Source organism: Hypanus sabinus, chromosome 21 (genome assembly GCF_030144855.1).
Source record: "Hypanus sabinus isolate sHypSab1 chromosome 21, sHypSab1.hap1, whole genome shotgun sequence".
Lineage (NCBI taxonomy): Eukaryota > Metazoa > Chordata > Chondrichthyes > Myliobatiformes > Dasyatidae > Hypanus > Hypanus sabinus.
In genome coordinates this window covers 27,400,649-27,406,695 of record NC_082726.1, presented here as the reverse complement: position 1 = coordinate 27,406,695, position 6,047 = coordinate 27,400,649, and the positions used below count along the sequence as shown (strand labels likewise).

At 41.4% G+C, this 6,047-nt stretch overlaps 1 protein-coding gene across 2 annotated transcripts in view; it reads left to right on the top strand.

Moving 5' to 3' along the window:
* The first annotated feature begins 1,125 nt into the window (after positions 1 to 1,125).
* pkma (pyruvate kinase M1/2a) overlaps positions 1,126 to 6,047 on the top strand; it is a 42,360-nt gene continuing 37,438 nt past the window's right edge. For both annotated transcript variants that reach the window (XM_059946190.1, XM_059946191.1), the window contains exon 1: positions 1,126 to 1,273. The gene's annotated coding sequence lies outside the window, so the exon portion shown is untranslated. The remainder of the gene's footprint in view (positions 1,274 to 6,047) is intronic.

Genomic DNA, 6,047 nt, shown 5'->3' with positions numbered 1-6,047 from the left:
CCCTCTGGTGTTCCCCTCCCCCTTTCTTTCTCCCTAGGCCTCCTGTCCCATAATCCTTTCCCTTCTTTAGCTCTATATCCTTTTTGCCAATCACCTTTCCAGCTCTCAGCTTCACCTCACCCCCTCCGGTCTTATCCTATCATTTCGAATTTTCCCCTCCCCCTCCTACTTTCAAATCTCTTACTATCTTTCCTTTCAGTAAATCCTGACGAAGGGTCTCCGCCCAAAACGTCGACAGCGCTTCTCCCTGTAGATGCTGCCTGGCCTGCTGTGTTCCACCAGCATTTTGAGTGTGATGCTTGAATTTCCAGCATCTGCAGATTTCCTCATGTTTGCAAATTGGCAGATGGAGCTCAATCCACAGAAGTGTGAGCTGGGAAGGTTGAACTGGAAGGAGATTTTGGGGTTATTGGCAAGATTCTTAGCAGTGTGGAGGAACAGAGGGATCCTGGGACTCAAGTTCACAGATCACTCAAAGGTGCCATGCAAATTGTAAGGTGGTTAAGAAAGCACATGGAGTGTTGGCCTTCATTAATTGGGAGACTGAGTTCAAGAAGTAATGTGGCAGCTCTATAAAACTTTGGTTAGACAAAAATTTCATGTTAAATTCTGGTTGTCTCATTATAGTAAGGATGTGAACATTTTTGAGAGGGTGCAGACCAAACTGGCACATAGATGAAAGAGAAATGTAAGTTATTGACTATGCAGGAGGAAAGGATTAGACTGAACCTGGAGTAAGATAAAAAGGTTGGCACAACATCGGGAGTCGAAGGCCTGTACAGTTCAATGTTCACTTATTTTAAGTGTAAAAAGAATACCACAAATATATAATATTTTAAAACAAAATGGAAATTCTAGCTGCTTTGATATTCTGCCGCAGAACACGCACACCATCTCAGTTCCCAATTTAGCCCACGCTCCCTATTTGGCAGCTGTTGCGTTACCAGCTTACAATAAAATCCATCCACTAGAAAATATAGTTCCTTTTAATGATACTATACCAATCAGCTCTTTGAAAATTATTAACTTTAAGACGTTTCAAACACCCTTTATTAATTAATTAATGAGTCAAAGGAAAAAAAAGTTATGCTGTATTTTTTTTGTGTGTGGGTTCGCCAACCGGCGAATGGATAACCGCAGCTGGTCCTCCAAGAGTGAAGCTGCTGGTCCTCCGGTAGAGCTCCGCGCGGATTCCCTGCGCTATATCAGGAACTGCAGAGACGGGAGGCGGGCACTCTGTCGGAGCATCTTGGCCGGTGTGCGTCTGAGAGAGGTTTGTGTTGGTATGAACATAGGTGGGGGATTCAGGCCGGCTTGGATCGGCGTGCACCACGGGCTACCGAGGGTGGTTGTGCCCCGGAGACAGTAGGCCTGCCTGGCAACTGACGAGGTGACCCAACCTGACCTGGGCCAGCCGGCTCCACCTTCACAACCCATTCATAGTTAAACTAGGTTATGAATATCCAAATGATATTTTAATCTGATTTTTATAATATGCTACGAAGTTCTAGCTATTTTCATATCTCGATCGTAAGGGTTTTATTACGTTGTAAATAATTCGTAGGTTTCGTTTTAAATTGAATTATTTCTATGTAGGTCTTGCTTTCTTTCTATTACTTTTCAGCTCATATTCATTCTTTTGTGACTTTTTTTCGTTTTAATCTGTATTCTCCTACCCCTCTTTTGAGAGCTGCAACCTTTCTTCCTTGAAGGGCAGCAGTCATCCTGCGGTGGGTTACTCGCACGTAGCCAAGGCTTGTTGAGGACTGAGGTTAGCACTTATAAACATCCAGAGTTTTTAAGAAGCTTCAAATATAATTTGCCATATTGATCAGTTTTTTTAAAAAAAATATTGTTATCCGGTGCCCTGTTCTCCAGTGGAAGCCGCTTTTGTCAGGCCTATTGTAGAATCAGCTGCCCTTGAAATGTACTTGTTACGCAGTTTTTTTTAAATTCGTTTCAACTCGCATTTCCTTTTAGTTCGTTTGTCATATTACTGAACCTCATCGGAGCACTTATAAATTTCTTTTACGCCTTTAATAGAGACCAGTCCGCTGCTTAGCTTTAAATTAAATCTCCGGTAACCGGAATCTGCCTGAGCGGGTGGATCTCCTTACCAATGGTGAAGGCAGCAATAATGACTCCTGGTGCCCAGCAACGTGATACCTTGGCGCCGGCGAAGCAAGACTGAATTGAACTTTGAAATCGAATTACCCAGCTAGCTTCTCTTTTGGAGACAGATCCTCGCTCTGACCCAATGACTTAGCTCTCTCCCAAGAAGAGAGTTTTGTTTTTTTTTTAAAAAATAGCCAGTGATCTGAAACTTCAGGACATGTTCCTCTAATAAAGATTCTGCATCATTTAAAAAAAAAGACCGTTTTTATTCTTTGCTCAATCCTAGAGAGGCCGTTATAAATCCGTTTGTGTAGGAACGCATTCCGATTACAATTCAAAGCAAGTTTGTATAACTTTATTCTGCGTCTTTAAACGTCATTGGGAATATTGTGTTAGTGGGACTGGTACAAGCGGCACTAGGAACTGCAGCGTGGCTTCATGATGATGCAGCCACCGACTTGTCCTAATGATCGTTGGGACCCGAGAAGCTATCGGTTCAAGGATCAGTGCAGGTTGCTGCAGTTCTTTCTGTTTCTGGGTAGAGGGAAGATGGAACCTATAATCGATTCATTGGTTGAGATTTGAAAGCAGAATGCAGGTAGCAGACGCCATGTTGTCCATTCTCCGGGTGAAAGAAGGGGTGGGTGCGAGGCAGTTCAGTGGTTTGGGAAATTTTCTTCTCTCTCATTTCGCTATTAAGAATACTGATTTGATTAAGCGCATTTAATTTTGAAATGTGTCGGTTGCCGTTTTCTCTTGTAAGCTTTTGAGCAATTTCCGGAGTGATTCATATTTTCTCCTGTGATGTCATTGTATGATTCTTTCCAAACCCCTCACTCAGTCCAATTCTGAATGCGAGTCGGACGGCACGTACGCGATGTGCCACTGCGACGTGGCTGGCACATGGCTTGAGAAGCTTCTGCAGCATTAGTCTCAGCCAGTCATTAAATGATGGGTAACATAACAATAAAATTCTGCTTGATGTCTGAAGTGATAACTCTGGAAACGTTGGGGTCACGTAGCATCTGTGAAGAGTTAGCGTTTGGATTGGTGGTGGTTTGAAAGGGTCTAAATTACCACAGAATGGTACAACCTTGTCGTGCTATTGTATCTATTAACAGTACTGGGAAAGCTGTTTCCAGCGTCTGCTTATTTTTTTCCGTGTTCCCCCTAGTTCCTTTATGTTTTGTATGTCTTCTAGTAATTTCCATGTGCATATAATCAATATTTGATGGGAAATCTGTGTTTTAAGCTGAGAACTATGAACTTTGGAGTAGAACTAGATTTTGTAATTTTAAGAACTACATTATTATCGTCTTGTATTGTCCCAAGTTATCATTTGCCACTGGGCAGGTTGCCTGGGGTTTGGTTTTATTGCATGGTAAAGGTTGCCCTAATCTTAGTAAATATCTCTTAATATGCTGGAAGAGTTGAGTTCTAGCTTAGTGTCTAAATGGTGAAGCAGCTCCGTATATTCAAGAGCTTAAAATTACTTTCATAGATAAGCAGATCACACCCTGATTCAGAGAAAAGCATTTGGTAATCAACACAAATGCTGTTCTCAAACTCTCAGCAAAATCACTATTTTTTTATTATTCCATACATACTAGGCCCAATTTAAATGCATATTCATTATTTGTATTAACTACATGTCATTTGGAAGCAATTCTACAATTAATAATTTGTTGGTTGATGCAGTTACTTAATCTCTTGGATTTTTTTTGGATTTTATTTTGAAAATGCTAGTTTGCTCTTTACCACAATTGGAAATGCTCCCTTTTCTACTAACATTTTTATAACTGTGTCTCAACTTGGTTGACTTCTGTTTTGGAGAGGAAGTAGATTTGCTGTTCATTCATTGGTGCATATTGTTGGCTACAAAGCTGCTGAGGGATGAATTATCAAGACTGACTCTGGTATAGTTTATTTTTTTTCTGTAGCCAGTATTTTAAGGGTGTTTGTAATGGAGCTACTGGCAAATAATTGGAATGTTTTGTGATGGTGTGGAAGAAAATGAATTGTTAAAGCATAAATCTCAAGATATGGTCTCCATCACCAGAACACAAGTGCGAATGAGCAAGGTTATTCTTTTGTTGACTTTGGAATGGAGTGTAGAAGTAAATTCTTACTTTTGTATAAAGATAGCAAATGCTGGCAATTTTATCAAAATTGGGATCTGTTATTTACATGGAGTGCTGGCACAAGAAGGCAGTATTCATCAAAGACATCATCCAGACCATGTTCTTTGATCTGTTTGCATATGACAGTGCGCGCCCTGGTACAGCTCTTTGACAGTTTGGCTCAACCAGCTGAGGGCAGCTGGTGGGACTCATACCCTGGTGAGATGGTGACTCTGGCGGGCTGGATGGGTGAGATCGACAGTGAGATGTAAAGCCCAGGATGGCAGCTCTGCAACACTTTGTGGAAAATGAATGGGCATGGTAAAGCACAGAAGAAGTAATAGTCATATACTGCAACCAAGCAAGACCCCAGTTTGTGACGACTATGCATAACACAAGACCCAGACTTCTGAGGTCAAAGGGGTAGAACTGCCCCAGTTCAATGGTTTTTCCACTAAAAACTCTCCTGCGCGTCTCCCATCATTGTTGAATAGGACAGACAACCAACCTTACATAGTTTGATAATAAGCATCTCAAATTTAAAGTATATTTAAGTTGCAAGAAAGGTGGGGTGTGGGTTAGAGGATGAAAGGAAAAGTGATGGGGAGGAAACCTAGAGATTAAATGGCATAATGGTGGCATAGTTTGAAAGATGTGGTAAAAGAATGTCCAGAAGGCTGTAAATGGCTGAAAATTTTAAATTCAGAGCAGAAGGGGAAGAAACTGCAGTAGAGGATGGTATTGCACCACCTGAGGTTGCTGCATTGAATGTTCTGAAGGCTGCAATGTAGCCTAATGGTTAGCATGATGCTATTGCAGCTTGGGGCTTTGGAGCTCAGAGTTCAATTCCAACATCTGTAAGGAGACTGGATGTCCTCCATGTGAAATGTGTGGGTTTCCTCTGGGTGCTCCGGTTTCCTCCCACAGTCTAAACTCCTGCTGGTTGTTAGGTTAATCGGTCATTGTGAATTGTCTCATAGTTAAGTGAGGGTTAAATCGGGGAGGGGGTGTTGTTGGGCAATGCGGTTCAAAGGTCTGGAAGGGCCTACTCCACACTGTATCTCTAAATAAATATCTCCTTTAGGATATAAGATGCTGTCTTGAGATTTTTCACTGAGGTTTGGAGCAGTGTAAGTGAGCAAAAGCTGAGGTTAGACTGGGATAAAGGATTGAAGTTGCAGACATTGTGGAGTTTCACAGCAATACCCAGTAGGTTTGCTTTTAAATGTAGAACAGACCATGTGAACACTGTAGCATACTAAATTAGAAGTAGAATTAATTGTTGCTTCATCTAAGGCCATGTATGAACTCCTGATGTGAAGTGATAAAGGGGCAGGTATGCAGTGCCTGAAGTGTGAGAGTAGGATTGAGTAGCTGAGTCAACAGCATCATGCTCTGATCATGCTATCTCCCCTCTCCCCCCCCCCCCCGCTTCTCAGTGCATGTTCTTGAGCTCCATGTTACTTGAACATTTCACTTGTCATCATTGACCACCACTATATAAGTTTTATTTTTCAATGCCTACATTGTCTTTATCTGCCTTATTCAATTTTACTGTTAATCATCTTTCAAGGTCTTCAGACTCTGAACTTTTGGTTATCTTTAATTTTTTTTAACTCTACCTCCTAGTGGCTAGTGACTGCTTTGCTGTCATTTTCTCTGACTGTACCTATACAGCCCATGTTTTTTTTGGGGGGGGGGGGAGAAAAAGCATTGGTTGTGAATATAGAATTGGCATCTCTTTATTGCTAGATTTGAGAATGATTTATAAACAATCTTTAAATGTGAAATAAAACTTGACTCTCCTAATCA